Genomic DNA, 15,873 nt, shown 5'->3' on the forward strand with positions numbered 1-15,873 from the left:
TTAAGAAGCAATGTCAGCTAGAAATACGGTGCACAAAAACATTAAGAGGAAGCTGACTGATAGCAGATTTGAAATTCACTGAAAAAGTGAATTGTTGAGACAGTGGGAGTCAATTATTATGTATGATCAGATACACACACAGCAATCATACGGATGGATTTTTTTCATGACAAATCTATCCAATACTTGTTTTTTCAAGTCTCCTATGACCAAGTCTGGCAGTTCAGCAGTTCGAATCCCTAGTGCCGCGTAACAGGGTGAGCTCCCGTTACTTGTTGCCGCTTCTCCCAACCCAGCAATTTGAAAGCACATAAAAAATGCAAGTAGAAAAATATGGACCACCTTTGGTGGGAATGTAACAGTGTTCCGTGTGCCTTTGGCATTTAGTCATGCCAGCCACATGACCACGGAGACGTCTTCGGACAGCGCTGGCTCTTCGGCTTTGAAACAGAGATGAGCACTGCCCTCTAGATTTGGGAACGACTAGCACATATGTGCGAGGAGAACCTTTACTTTTACTATGACCAAGTCTGCTGTATCATTGCCACTGAAACTGAGTCCATCCACTTTGTTGCTGGTCGACTTCTTATCTCTACAGGTGTGGGAGTGATACTTCCTAAATCAAGTCTCAAACAAAATCTAATTTTGTAAAGTACTTTCCCTAACCTGATCTATTTAGACAATTAGGAATAGATTTATGAATAAGAAATGTGCTTTCGTGCAAGTCTAGGCTAATATACCTTAGTTGCTATATAAATGGTATGGTGGTAGTGCCAGGGCTCAGAGCAATGAAGTGACAGTCTTTATAAGAAGAAAATCATGGACAAATTGCACCATCTAATTCCATTGGCTCCCACTCCCAATCACAGTAACAGCATCGGAAGTAGATTTTCTCTGCAATTGTGCCACCTAAACACAAAAGGATTTTGCAATCTCTCGTCTTCAGTGGACAAAGGTCTCATTAATGCTGAATGTCTTACCCAAAAGGAGAATATAGTCATTGAGGAAATAACAGTAGAGGAAAGAGTTGAAAGAGCCAAGAGAAACCGCTGCCTTCAAATGGTTTTGAAACCCACTGTGGTTTTACAATGGGGACTTTATATATGGACCAACAGAAATTAGGATTTCCATTAGTGAAGACATAATGAGGAAGGTTCTCCAGACTGTCTCTCTCCAAACAAGTGAGAACAAATCTAATACACTATTGAACAGAACGAAGTCTATAAGCATTTTTACCTTAAAGAATGTTACCCATGAATTCAGTGATGCTTATTTCCAGATAAGGTGTTGCTTATCATCGTAGGTGAATTGTTCCTCATTACCAATTCCTTAGTTGGTACTGGAGAAGCTGCAAGGCAGCCAGGAGCATCCGAACAACTGTCTTTTGCCTGCCTGGTGCTAGAGAGTGATGGCATCCCTTGGAGTCAATGTGAGGGTAGCTCAGTGGTGAAATCCAATTTTTTTTTACTACTGGTTCTGTGGGCATGGCTTGGTGGGTGTGGTGTGGCTTGGTGGACGTGGCAGGGGAAGGATACTGCAAAATCTCCATTCCCACCCCACTCTACAGGGAAGGATACTGCAAAATCCCCATTCCCTCCATACTCCTGGGGGAAGGATATTGCAAAATCTCCATTCACACCCCACTCTGGGGCCAGCCAGAGGTGGTATTTGCCAGTTCTCCGAACTGCTCAAAATTTCTGCTATCAGTTGTCCAGAACCTGTCAGAACCTGCTGGATTTCACCCCTGGCGTAGCTGCTTTCTGGGTAGCGTAGGGTGGAACCTTATTGGCTGTTGTTGTGGCATTTAATCAGAGCAATAAAGGACTCCATCGAGGGGTGCAGGAGCTCTCACCTCACAATCAGAAGGCTGTGAATTTGATCCTAGGTAGAGGCTGATATTTCTCTCTCTAGGCACACTGAGAATATATCTGCTGAAAACAACTCCGCATTGGCGACAGGAAGGGCATCCGGCCAGTAAATATTCAGCTCCATTCAGTTGCCCAGACTCTACCCCGAAAGGGAGTATGGGGTGGTTGAAAGAGGAGGATGATGATGAATAAAAGACTCCATCGATGCCTGCCTCTGCCAAGGTGACCTGGGCCATAACAGAGTGATTAAAGTGATATTATATTCCATTTTATATAGTGCTGCTCTTAAAGACCACCGTGAGATCAGAAGTGAGGCTCCCTAAAGATCTCCCAAGGAAAATACCATCCCCAGGCTGGGGGGGGGGCAGCATTTCCAGAAATGGGTTCATTTTATGGAATGTGTCCATGAGTAGTCAGTCTTTCTTCATCTTACTGGATTTTTAAAGGACCACTGCTTGGCTCCTTAGGAATGCATTTAACAAAGTGAAGATTTGGAAGTGCTGTCAGAGTTGATTGATGTTCTATAGATTACTTCAGTTTATGAGGAAAGAAGACTGAGTAAGTAACCAACCAACCAGCACATGCACCTGCTTTTCTGACTTTATGCAATATGTAAGTGGTGCTGAGGACATGGCTATTTCTAAAATGAAGAATATATATATATATATATATAAATATACGGTATGTTGCTTACTACCATACACATGACAAGGAATAAGCCTTTGAGTACCTTCGAGACCGACTTCTGCCACCAACAGCCTCCCACCTGCCAGTTCGCTCCCACAGAGAGGGTCTCCTCAGGGTGCCATCAGCCAAGTTATGTCGGCTGGCGACACCCAGGGGGAGGGCCTTCTCTGTGGGAGCCCTTGCCCTGTGGAATGAACTGGCCCCGGAAATGCGTAAGATCTCCGACCTCTGTGTATTTCACTGTGCCCTCAAGACCCTGCTGTTCTGCCAAGCCGGGTTATCAATGTAATGATTTTTAAATTGGGTGTTTTAAATTTTGGGGGTTTTAAATCTGAGCCGAAATTATGTAATAATTTTAATTATTTTTAACTGATGTTTGTCTTTGTGCTTTTAATAGGCTGTACACCGCCCTAAGTCCTTCGGGAGAAGGGCGGTATAGAAATAAAATTATTTATTTATTTATTTATTTATTTATTTATTTATTTATTTATTTATTTATTTATTATTTATTTATTTATTTATTTATTTATTTATAACACCGCAGCCTGTTAGCATTTTTTGTATCAACAAAAATCTTTTGCAACTCTTTTGAACTATAAGAATATAAAATGAGAAAGAACAACAACTCAGCAAAATGTGTCCCAGATTTGTTTTTTGCTAACGAAAGAAAGAAAGAAAATTGAAGAACATGCTTTATATAAATATAGAGAGGAACTTCCCACCAGAAATCTTAAATATAGAATATTCCAGTAAGGTTGTTGAGCAGACAGTAAACTTATATGTGATGTGCAGAAACCAATATGAAGAACATTTTGATATATTTTCACAATTTTTTATGTTTTCATTTTTTGGGAATATGGCGTTGTATTCAGATTTATATTTTAGGGTAACTTCTACTAAGAACAAAAATGGCTAGACTTGGTGAATACATACAGTAGTTATGGGGATATAAAATTTTCTCTGGCTTTTATACCGTTAATATCCACTACTGAAAGATTTCTTGGTTTTGATTTGATTTGAACAATTATTTGTATGGCTATTTTTTTCCTATTTATTGATGTTAACTGCCCTAAAGCATCAGAAAAAAATATAGTATAAATTTTCTAAATAAAAATATATAAAATAAAAGTTAAAAAAGTCAGAAAATGCTGGTTCAAGGAGTTTTACCCCGAAACAAACAAGATAAAACTTTAAGTGACTCTTCTTCTCCCCCCAAATGAAAATGAAAGCAGCCAAGGGGTCAACACCACAATGCCACTGATTGAGGCATCTTCAACACCATTGTTTGTCTTATTATTAAAGATATTTCATCAGAAAAGAGGAACTCCAGATGCCTTGGTTAAAAAAATGTTTATTTTCCGTACAAAGGTGCCAAAATAACGACCCAATATTTAATTCTCATTCAACCACCACTCATTCTGGTAATCAAAATGTCTGCCATTTTCCTACTATCTGCCCATAAAAATTAAAGTAAATCCCATCCCTTTGAAAACAATACACACAGAAAAAAATACGTGGATCTCTTTAAGTGAAAGTTAGTATTCTTGATTAACTCAAAAAGGAGGAAATGTACTTGTAAACTAATTTTAACTTTAATAAATTTCTCGTCAGATTTTTTTAAAAAAAATTGTCAGTAATAAGCTGATCAGCATTTCCTTTTTGGTGGGAAAACTTCCTTTTAATTTTTTTACAGCACTTTTATTAAAGATTACAATTTAGAACAATAAAAATTAAAACATAAAAACAACATTTAAAAAGGTTATTTAAAAGCAACCTTTCCATGTATTTATTTGACTAAAATACATCAGGCTTTATCTTCTTTTGAATGGATATATGATGATGCACGATGAGGATGTATTCAGTGAAGCTTCAAATTTCCAACTCTATTACTATTTACTATTCCTTCTTAGCATAATTCAGTTCTTCCCACTGATTATACAACCTAACCATTGGTGGGTTTCAAAATTCTTTACTACCAGTTCTGTGGGTGTTGTTTAGTGGGCGTGGTGTGGCTTGGTGGGCATGGCAGGGGAAGGATACTGTAAAATCTCCATTCCCACCCCACTCCAGGGGAAGTATACTGTAAAATCTCCATTCCCTCCCCAATCCAGGAGAAGGTTACTGCAAAATTTCCATTTCCTCCCAATCAGCAGGTATTTGGGATGCAGACAATAGATGGGGGTGGGGCCAGACAGGATTTTTACTACTGGTTCTCTGAGCTACTCAAAACGTCCGCTACTGGTTCTCCAGAACTGGTCAGAACTCTCTGAACACAACCTCTTCCACGAAGAAAGATTTACATTTCTGTAAATGAGAAGTGTAAAAAAATACAATTAACAATAGCAAAACCTTGAGGGGACATTATCTTTTAATAGAGGAAAAAAGAAAGAAAGACAAGGGAATTTTAATATGTAATGTATTTCTGTGAAGTTAGTGAAATTTAAGCAATCTTTCATCTTAAGTAAGCTACCTAGTTTCATTAGAGTTACATAAATCTTAGTGCAATAGTAATAAAGCTAAGTTAATCATTAGTCATAAAAAACTGGATAGTTCAGAAAGAAAATGAATGATGCGGGTCTGTTCGTATGATCTGGCTTACATTACAAACAATAAAAATTAGCTGGAAATATGCATGAAATTAGAGGGACACGGTGGGTCAGTGGCTAAAATGCTGAGCTTGTCGATCGAAAGGTCGGCAGTTCAGCGGTTTGAATCCCTAGTGCCGCATAACGGGGTGAGCTCCCATTATTTGTCCCAGCTTCTGCCAACCTAGCAGTTCGAAAGCACGTAAAACTGCAAGTAGAAAAATAGGGACCACCTTTGGTGGAAAGGTAACAGCATTCTGTGAGCCTTTGGCATTGAGTCATGCTGGCCACATGACCATGGAGACGTCTTCAGACAGTGCTGGCTCTTCGGTTTTGAAACGGAGATGAGCACCACCCCCTAGAGTCGGGAATGACTAGCACATATGTGCGAGGGGAACCTTTACCTTTACCTTATACATGAAATTGATATGATTTAGTTACAGTATCAGATCTTTATTTTGCTTAAAACAAACCTTCATTGTCTTGATCTGTAGTTGTATCAGTGAAGCTGGGACACAACCTCTCTGAGTACTCTGAGTAGTAATTACTCACTACTCTACTAAAAACAAAGATAAATGTTCTTATATTGCGTATGATCAACACAACATTTCCACTGCAAAGAGTCTGATTATTGTTATGCTCATAAATGGACATCCACATATATTCCAGGCATGGTAATGTAACCAAACAGAGGAATGGCTATACAGGTTTTTGATCAAAATATTTGCATGGCAGCATCTAGCTATCCTTGTCAACCCTGAAGCTTGGCCTGGCCAAAGCCATCTTGGAACTTCAGTACTGCCACACTAGAGCTGAGGGATAGGGAGGGGAATTAGAGATAGCTGGGTTATGTAGTCAAAATAAAATACTTTCTCTTGGGAACAAGGAGATTCTCACATCTGGCTGGAGGAAGGAGGAATGATGTCACCAGACCAGCGGATGCTGCTTTGATTGGGCCATGTGACTTATTGTTTGGGATTGAGGGAAAACTTTCACTTTTAATTAATTAATTAATCTTTTAATTAGGTGAAAACTGAGAGACTCTTCAGAGTCGGCTTTCGCCGGATAGGTGCCAATATGATATTTCCAATAAAGCTATTCTTTGAGGAATCTACCCGCCTCAGAGTTTTTGCTTGCAATAGATCTATTACTTGGGACCCTGGCAGTTCTTTTGTCTGATCTCAAAATAGAAAGCAATCAGACCTGGTTTAATATTACTAAGAAAATCTGAGACTGTAGCTACATTGAGACACCTCCCCCCCGCACAGTCTGTGGCAAACCACTTCTATATGGTACCCCAAAAACATGGACATGGACAGGAGCAGAGAACGGTAATATAAATTATTTACCAGTGTACGTATTGTTTCTCTCTCTCACACACACACATGCACACACACAGAGGGGTTGGCTGCTGGGGGTTCACAGGGGTTCTGGAGAACTTCTAGCTAAGATTCTGTGCAGTTTGGAAAACCCCCAAATCCCACTTCTGGCTGGCCCCGCCCACCCCACCCCTCCCAGGAGTCCCCACGTGGCCCATTTTGGATGCAGGTAAGTGCAGGGCGTGCGCAGAGGCTTGGGGTGTGTGTGTGAAAAACAGGCCTACCGAAAGTTCCGGAAGGAGCCTTGGTAGTACAGTGGTCTAAGGCACCCTGTTATTAAGAACAGCTGTCTGCAATTACTGCAGGTTCGAATCTCGCCAAGGCTCAAGGTTGACTCAGCCTTCCATCCTTTCTAAGGTAGGTAAATTGAGGACCCAGTTGTGGGGGCAATAAGCTGACTTTGTATAAATAAACAAAAGAATGAAGGCTATTGCTTAGCGCATTGTAAGCCGCCCTGAGTCTCCAGAGAAGGGTGGCATATAAATCAAATTAAAAAATAAATAAATAAATAATAATAATAATAATAAAAAAAGGGCGGAAACAGGCCAGAGCCTGGGATGCTCCCTGAGCAAAAACGCCCCCCCCGCACCGTGCTGCAGGAGGCTGACTAGGCCACGCCCACCATGGCCATGCCCACCCAGCAACCGTGCAAAGAACCCCTTTCTAAAATTTTGGAAGCCCACCCCTGCACACAAACATACAGAGTTAAACCAAAAAAGGGAATCATTACTAAAATAAAATGAAATATATGGAATAAACAGTAAAAAAACAAACTATCAAATATAATAAATTTAAAATTAGAACTATATTTGAAACAGTTGGTCTGTGAGTAATCAATAGAAAAGAGGAACTATCAAAAGTCTTTACCTGGTGTTGCAGATATTGTGGAAAATATTTAAAATGATGGGATTATCAGGTGAAAAATCATCAAATGAAACATGTTTCCCTGCACAGAGCAAAAATAAGAATCAGGAACTGGAACAACACATTTATAATACATTAACTTTGGGAATGTATGATTTAACAGGTAGTCCCCAATGGGACTTTTAGTATCTTTTTATAGAGATGTTCTTTCTTTTCTGTAGAGTTTCTAACAAGTCACAGAAAAGAAAAAGACTGAGGAACAGACAGAGCACACACATCAAGAACTAGTATAAGCCCACAGTCCCAGTAACAATTAATTCACAATATATAAATTTGGTAAGTAACTATAAATAACTATAAACAAACTTGTCTCCCCGCTTTCACAAATAATACATTTCAAAGTATAATGGCTTTGCATTCATTGTCCCTTTAAATTATGCTATTAACAACTCCTGAGACTATTAAAATGCATCCAAAATAGTAATCCCAATAAATGTAATAAAACTTGACAAGAAAAACAAATAGCAATTGTTAAAGGAAAGACTCAATGGTTTATGCAGGCAGTTCTTGCTTAATGGTGGTAGTCGGAACTACCAACTCAGTGACCAGGTTGCAAAGTGCAATATTGCATGACCGTGTTGAACTACGATGGCAGTTCCCATTGTCATCATTAAGCAAATTCCAGAGTTATTAAGTGCAGTGTCATGTGATCACTTTTGCTACCCCTCATGCTGGCTTCCCCAGTGACTTCAATTGTCAGAAGCCAGCAGTAAAGTTTGCCAAGGCTGATCACGTCACCGGGACTGTTGCAATTGTGAGTTGCCAAGTGTCTGAATCATTATCATGGGTTTGCTACGAAAATTGCAACTCGAAGGATTGGTCAAATATATATGAGTGGTTTAAGCAAGGACTATCTGTAGTTAAACTTAAAAATGCCAGAAATTTAAAATGCTTAAACTGAAAAATGCCTCTTATGGTCTTGAAATAAAAGAGCCAGCTTGGTCCAGCAGTTAAAGCACTGGGCTAGAAACCAGAAAATTGTGAGTTCTAATCCTGATTTAGGCATGAAAGTCAGTTTCTCTCAGCCCAGTTCACCTTAAAGGGTTGTTGTTTATTTATTTATTTATTTATTGGTTCGATTTATATGCCGCCCATCTCCGGAGACTCAGGGTGGCTTATAATGCATTAAGCAATAGCCTTCATACTTTTGTATATACCTGCTTAGTAGGGCTTTCGGCCCCCCCAAGCGGTGTTCTTTTTTATACAAAGTCAGCTTATTGCCCCCACAAACCGGGTCCTCATTTTACCTACCTCAGAAGGATGGAAGGCTGAGTCAACCTTTAGCCTGGTGAGATTTGAACTTGCAGTAATTGCAGGCAGCTGGTGTTACTTAACAGCACTTTAGTCTGTTTAGTTGTTGTGGGGAAAATAGGAGGAAGAGGCTCAAGTTATTTATAACAATACTAAAAGTAATAAAAATATCTTTAAAAATGATGTTCAGATATTTGAAGATATGTTAATAGTTGATTGGAAATTTAGTTTAATCAGAATCTTTTTCAAATAAACTCTGGATTTGGTCTCCTCCAGATATGCCTATTTTAAACACTTGAATAGCAGCAATTAAGATTTGTTTTGTTATTCAGTTAAGATTATTTTTCTGAAGCCTAATTAATAGCAATTATTGTTGAAGGGACATAACATAATAATAGTAGAATAGGTAGAATTCATGGGACATAATAATAACTTCCGATTTCACTTCTGTAAGAATTGCTTTGCTCCTGTAAAAATTAGAATTGCCTCTGCTATTTGCTTCTGCCAATGATCTTACTCCTGCTACCTTGTTGTTGTTTTTTTTTACAACTCGGTGCCTGGTGCAGGGTATGTCATGGCCTGGCAGAGTTACATCGGGCAAATACCTGTTTGCTAAGCACTCCGTCCCCCTGTTCCTTGCTGCACAGGGCCAATGCAGGGCAACAAGGAAGGCACGGGCCAGGAGTCTAGAATTGGTTACTAAGCTGATGTCTCTGATGCAGTGGTGGTATTCAGCTGGTTCTATCTGGTTCGGGCGAACCTGTAGCGGCAGCAGCGGGAAGCTCTGTCCACCTGCCTGGATGTCATCACGTACCGTTTTTGATGCTCTATGCATGTGCAGAAGGTATTGTGCATGCGCGGTGGTGGCGCATGTGCGAACTGGTAGCAAAGGTAAGTGAATACCACCCCTGCTCTGAAGATATAAAAGGACACCAAAGGTTCCCCAAGGTGTGGCTTTTTCCTTGCATGCTTTCTGCCTGTATGCCGTGAAAAATTGTCCACCCAGCTATTTTGTTTTGCAAAATAAAAGCTGTTACTTTTCAAGCCTCTTCTTGGGTCTCTCTCTTTGGCATTCTGGTGAGTCAAGTGCATTTTTGGACCTTACATTATAAAGATTTTGGGAGAAAATTCAGTGTTTAATGTAAGATGTAAAAGAGCCTTGATAGTACAGTGGTTTAGTGCACCCTGTTATTAACACAGCTGCCTGCAATTTCTGCTGGTTCGAATCTCTCCAAGGCTCAAGGTTGACTCAGCCTTCCATCCTTTCTAAGGTAGGTGAAATGAGGACCCAGTTTGTGGGGGCAATAAGCTGACTTTGTATAAAATATACAAAAGTATGAAGGCTATTGCTTAACGCATTGTAAGCCGCCCTGAGTCTCCGGAGAAGGGCGGCATATAAATCAAATTTAAAAAAAAAAAAAAGAAAGAAAAGATGGTGACATTTTCCCCAAACAGGAAAAAAACAAAGAACACGTGTACAGACTCCACAAAGTTGAAGGAAAGAAGTGGTCTGGTACAGTGGTGGGTTGTAGTAAAAAAATTTAGTAATTCGGAGAACCAGTAATAACATTGGCTGGCCACACCCCCGAACCGGTCCCCAGCCCGGTCGCCGCTTGCTTACCCCGCCCACCTCATCAGAGGCTTTTTTTTTAACTTTTAAAAACATTTTTTTTACAACCTCTTCGGCTGAAAAAATGCTTTTAAAAGTTAAAAAAAAAGCCTCTGATGATCGTGCGGCTCAGCTGGGATCTTCAGAGGCTTCTGAAAACATTTTTTCTGCACTCTCTTCAGCCGAGGAGGTTGTAGGGAAAAAAAATCCCTTTAAAAGCCTCTGGATATCCCAGCAGATTTGCCTGATCGTCAGAAGCTTCTAAAAGCATGTTTTCCTGCAACCTCTTCAGCCGAAGAGGTTGCAGGGAAAAAAATCCCTTTAAAAGCCTCTGGCAATCCCAGATGAAACAATTACTTTCAATTAACAAACAATTGTTACCAACCTGCCTTCCATTGAGGACCTGTATACTGCACGAGTCAAAAAGTGGGCTGTGAAAATATTTACAGACCCCTCACATCCTGGAAATAAATTATTTCAACTCCTACTCTCAAAAGGACGCTATAGAGCACTGCACACCAGAACAACTAGACACAAGAACAGTTTTTTCCCGAGCGCCATCACTCTGCTAAAAAACTAATTCCCACAACACTGACAAACTATTTACTAAGACTGTATTACTATTATTCTTCTCATCCTTCCTATTAGGACCTGGCTAGGTGGCTCAGTGGCTAAGATGCTGAGCTTGTCGATCAGAAAGTTTGGCAATTCGGTGGTTCGAATCCCTAGTATCCTAGGTCTCCTGCGTGAGCAGGGGATTGGACTAGATGACCTCCAAGTTCCCTTCCAACTCTGTTACTGTTGTTGCTGTTGTTATTACCTATCTCCTCCCACTTATAACTATAACCATGTTGCTTGTATTTTTATGATTTATATTGTTTCCTAGTATTTATTTATTTATTTATTTGATTTTTATACTGCCCTTCTCCAGCGGGACTCAGGGCGGTGAACAGCCAAGGTAAAAACATAGCATACAAAAATTAAAACAGTTTAAAAGATATTAAATAATTTCGGCCCACAATTTAAAACAACCCAGTTAAACTAATTCCCTCAACACTGTCAAACTAGTTACTAAGTCTGCATTACTATTAATCTTCTCAACGTTCCTATCACCCATCTCCCCCCACTTATGACTGTAACCTTGTTGCTGGTATCCTTAAGATTTATATTGACTGTTTCCTAATATGATTTGATTGCTTATTTGTTCCCTAAGACTATCATTAAATGTTGTACCTTATGATTCTTGATGAATGTACACTGAGAAGATGAATGTATGCACCAAGAAGAATTCCTTGTGTGTCCAATCATACTTGGCCAATAAAGAATTCTATTCTATTCTATTCTATTCTATTCTATTCTATTCTATTCTATTCTATTCTATTCTATTCTATTCTATTCTATTCTATTCTATTCTATTCTACCCTATCTTATTTTATTCTATTCTATTAACAAGGGAATGAGTAAAATGAATAATTATAAAATAACGGATGGAGCCAGACTCTCCCTTTCTTGAACAAAATTACTATTGCTATTTAGCAAAGGTTTCTGAGCCAAAGAACACAATGAAAAAAATATAGATTCTTCATTTTCTCTTCCCTCAGAATCTTTTTGAGTATTCATTCTAAAATATTGCAGAAATCCCGTAACAGCAGACATGGTGATGGAAAAAGAGGAAGGAATTAGAAAAAAAAACCCTTCCTTCTATAGACAGGAACATTCAGAATAAAAATACACTTAAAGATTGCTATAGTGGAAAAATACTCCTTATGCTAGTATGATATTCAATATAACCAACTGTTGAAAGGAAACTGTTGAAATTTTACAATACTGAATATATAAGCATAAATCTTTTTTCTCTTCCTTCTCGGATTCTTTTATTCTTTTTTTGAGTTAGAAATCCAAACAGGGTTGGAATGGGAGCAAGAATAAATAATAAAAATTTGACTGACAAAAACCAGATCAGCCTGGCTATCAGCAGGCCTATTCTAAATCCTCCCTTTTTCCTTCCTTCCTTCCTTCCTTCCTTCCTTCCTTCCTTCCTTCCTTCCTTCCTTCCTTCCTTCCTTCCTTCTTTCCTTCCTTCCCCCTTCCTTCCTTCCTTCCTTCCTTCTTTCCTTCCTTCCTCTTTCTTCTTTCTTTCTTCCTCTCTCTCTTTCTTTCCCTCCCTCCCTCCCTCCCTCCCTCCCTCCCTCCCTTTCTTCCTTCCTTTTCTTTCTTTCTTTCTTCTCACTCACTGTTGCAATGAGGTTTAAAGTTTCCTGAAAAGTTATTTCAGTTTTATATGATATAGTTGCAGCCAGGGCTAGTCAAAGAAAAATTAAATGTAATTAATTTTGTATATTTTGTATATCCAGATTTTGTATATTTTTGTTCTGGTGTTAAGATTATAAAACTGCAAATCTTAAGTGAATTATACAATATAAGCAAATTCACATAGGGCATACAGCATCTAATCAAATCTAAAAGATCATGCAAAGCCTTGAATTTTTTTTAATTAAATAATTTAAATTTTCTAATTTATAAAAATTGAGCTCATTAACCCACTCAGTAATCCCAATTTTGGTAACACACACACACAATGCATGAAGCATACTGATAGATAATTGTTAAAAGTGTGAAGTAAGAAAGGAAATACGGCTACTGTATAAAGTTTATTACATTTTAACCAACAGCCACAATTCACTGTGCTATTATTAGCTTCCACAAAACTTTCCTCAGATTGGCTCACACGTAAACCTACTTCCTTATTTTTTAAAAAGTGAATATTGCAACAAGGAGATCTAAAATACAAACCTCAGGAGAAATCAATTTATGTTTACCAGAATACAGCACTTTATCTTTAAGCCCTTTATTCTCTGTTGTCTCCGTGGAAGTTTTTTCTTTAGCTGCTTTTGAAACGTCTCACAGTTTCCTGTTTCATTCCTTAGAAGAACTTGCTGAATATTTCCTTAAGCAATAAAGAGACATGTATTTTCCATCATTTGCAATAGCCACTAATAAACCATGAAAAATGATGGACATGTATTCCTTGAAATTTATAGTACAAGTTAGCACCATGTTAGGTTAGATTTAAAAATTTTCAATTTCTTAATTGAAAATATTCTTTCATAAACTACATTAGAAAAATCTTTGGGTCTGACCAGATAAATAAAACTTGAGTTTCGGCAAACATGTGTCCTTTCTGGAAAGTAAAATAAAAGTGAAGAAAACTATGCTTGTATTTCAATCACCTTAAAATTTACTCTGAAGGAACTTCCTCATTTACAATTCATCTGCATATGCATAAAATTTCAGCCTCTGTCATATCTGTGTACCTTCCGTAACTATTAAATGCTGAAAATCTAATTAAATGCCACTTCTTAAAATGCTTGGGATTGCAGTGTAATGTTATGATTGTTAAAATATTTGACATAGTCCAACTTCTGTTGCTATAGTTCTAGTATTATTTTCAAAAACAGAGCCTTGGTGGTGCAGCAGACTAAAGTGCTGTTAAGTAGCACCACCTGCCTGCAATTACTGCAAGTTCAAATCTCACCAGGCTCAAGGTTGACTCAGCCTTCCATCCTTTCGAGGTAGATAAAATGAGGACCCGGATTGTGGGGGCAGTAAGCTGACTTTGTATAAAAAAAAAGAACACCGCTTGGGGGGGGGCAAAAGCCCTATTAAGCAGGTATATACAAAAGTATGAAGGCTATTGCTTAATGCATTGTAAGCCGCCCTGAGTCTCCGGAGAAGGGCGGCATATAAATCGAACCAATAAATAAATAAATAAATAAAATCCTAGTTTACAAAAATCTATTTTCTGGCATATGTATTTCTCTGTTGAGAAATTATTCAAAATGACACCTTTTTGATTAAAAAAATACTGCTTGTTGTTGAAGTGAAGTTCTTGAAAAGTGATTTTCAGACAATTTCTTTGATGACTTCGAAGGACAAAACTCAGGTTCTTTGAGGTAAATTTTCTGGAGGCTTAAGACCCGTTTCCTTAGGAAACATATTTGTTTGAAGTTCCTCCTTCAAATTGCAGTCTGAAGAAATGTTTTTCTTAAGTGTTGCATTTTTCAATGCACTTTCGTCTTTATCTACAAAGTTGCCTGGATCTGTTAAGTTCTTTTGCATGTTCAAGTTTACGCTGTTGGCATATTTCAAATTTAGCCAGTTTTCACTAACAGTACAAATGTCTCTCTTTGGTGCTGAAATAGGATTATCAGTTGCCTGGTTTGTCTTATCATCAGTTGTCAGAATTATGCTGCTGGTTGTTGTGCTTGGTTTTTGTTTACCATAATATACGGTTTTTCAATTAGTTTGTCCATAATATCTAAAATCTCCAGTTAGCATAACCCGAACTTTCTGGAGTATATAAATGGACTTTAATCCCTGTATAAAACCCAGTCCAAAATCCATCTTTTCTATTACTTAAAACATAAAGTCCCAGTTCAAATTATCAAAGGCCTTTTCTGCATCTAAAACGATTAGTGCAACCAGTTTGTCATTACATTATTGTAAATGTTCAATTATGTCTACAGTTACTTTCACATTATCTATTAATTGTCTTCTGGGTAGAAAACCACATTGATCTTCATGTATGCAGTTTTTAAAAACTTTTTAAAATCTTTCAGCTAAAATGGATGTAACAGTAACAGTAACAGAGTTGGAAGAGACTTTGGAGCTCATACAGGAGACCTGTACTAGGGATTCGAACTGCCGAACTGCCAACCTTTCTGATTGACAAGCTCAGTGTCTTAGCCACTAAACTGGATTTGAAAGAAAAAGGCAACAGGAAGTATGTTGCTGACTAAGGACAAGCTGTGCAAATGTAAGTCATAGCTGGATTTCCTATTTTTTTTAAAAAAAAAAATTGATGGATTTTAGGATTTTGACATGGAATGTTAATGGAGCAAATTTTCCACAAAAGAGAAAAAAAGTTATTATTATTATTTTTTTTTAATTTGATTTATATGCCGCCCTTCTCCGGAGACTCAGGGCGGCTTATAATGTGCTAAGCAATTTCATTATCTGAAAAAATTAAATCAAGACATAATATACTTGCAAGAAACTAATATCAAAGAGACTGATTAAAAATATTTAGTAAACAAAATGATGGGTCTGGAATATGTATCTCTGCCAATTGTAAGAAGAAGACTAATGAGGTAGATTTGTATATGGACTCCCAATTACAACCACATTTATGGTTTGCTGAGGACCAAGGTAGATATATAATTGTGAAAACTGAACTACAGCAAATAAAATCTATTGAAGTGGGTTTATGCACCCCCACACCAAGAAAAAAAACTAAGTTTTTAAAATACTTGTCTGAAAAGTTACTCTCCTATTCTTTTCAGCATTGATGTATACTTGGTGATAGGAATGGGGTAGTAACTCCACAGTTGGATAAATTAGCTGACAAAGGAATTAGAGAAAGACAAGTGAAACTATCCCAAACTTTTTTAAAAAATTGATTGATATCTTAGATTTGAATGATATATGGAGATGTAAAAGTGGACTGGCAAAAGGCCACAATTTTTTCCTCAGAGAGACATAAATCTTTTTCAAGAATTGATATGATGTGG

This window comes from Pantherophis guttatus, chromosome 8 (assembly GCF_059756535.1).
Source record: "Pantherophis guttatus breed Tessera chromosome 8, ASM5975653v1, whole genome shotgun sequence".
Classification (NCBI taxonomy): Eukaryota; Metazoa; Chordata; class Lepidosauria; order Squamata; family Colubridae; genus Pantherophis; species Pantherophis guttatus.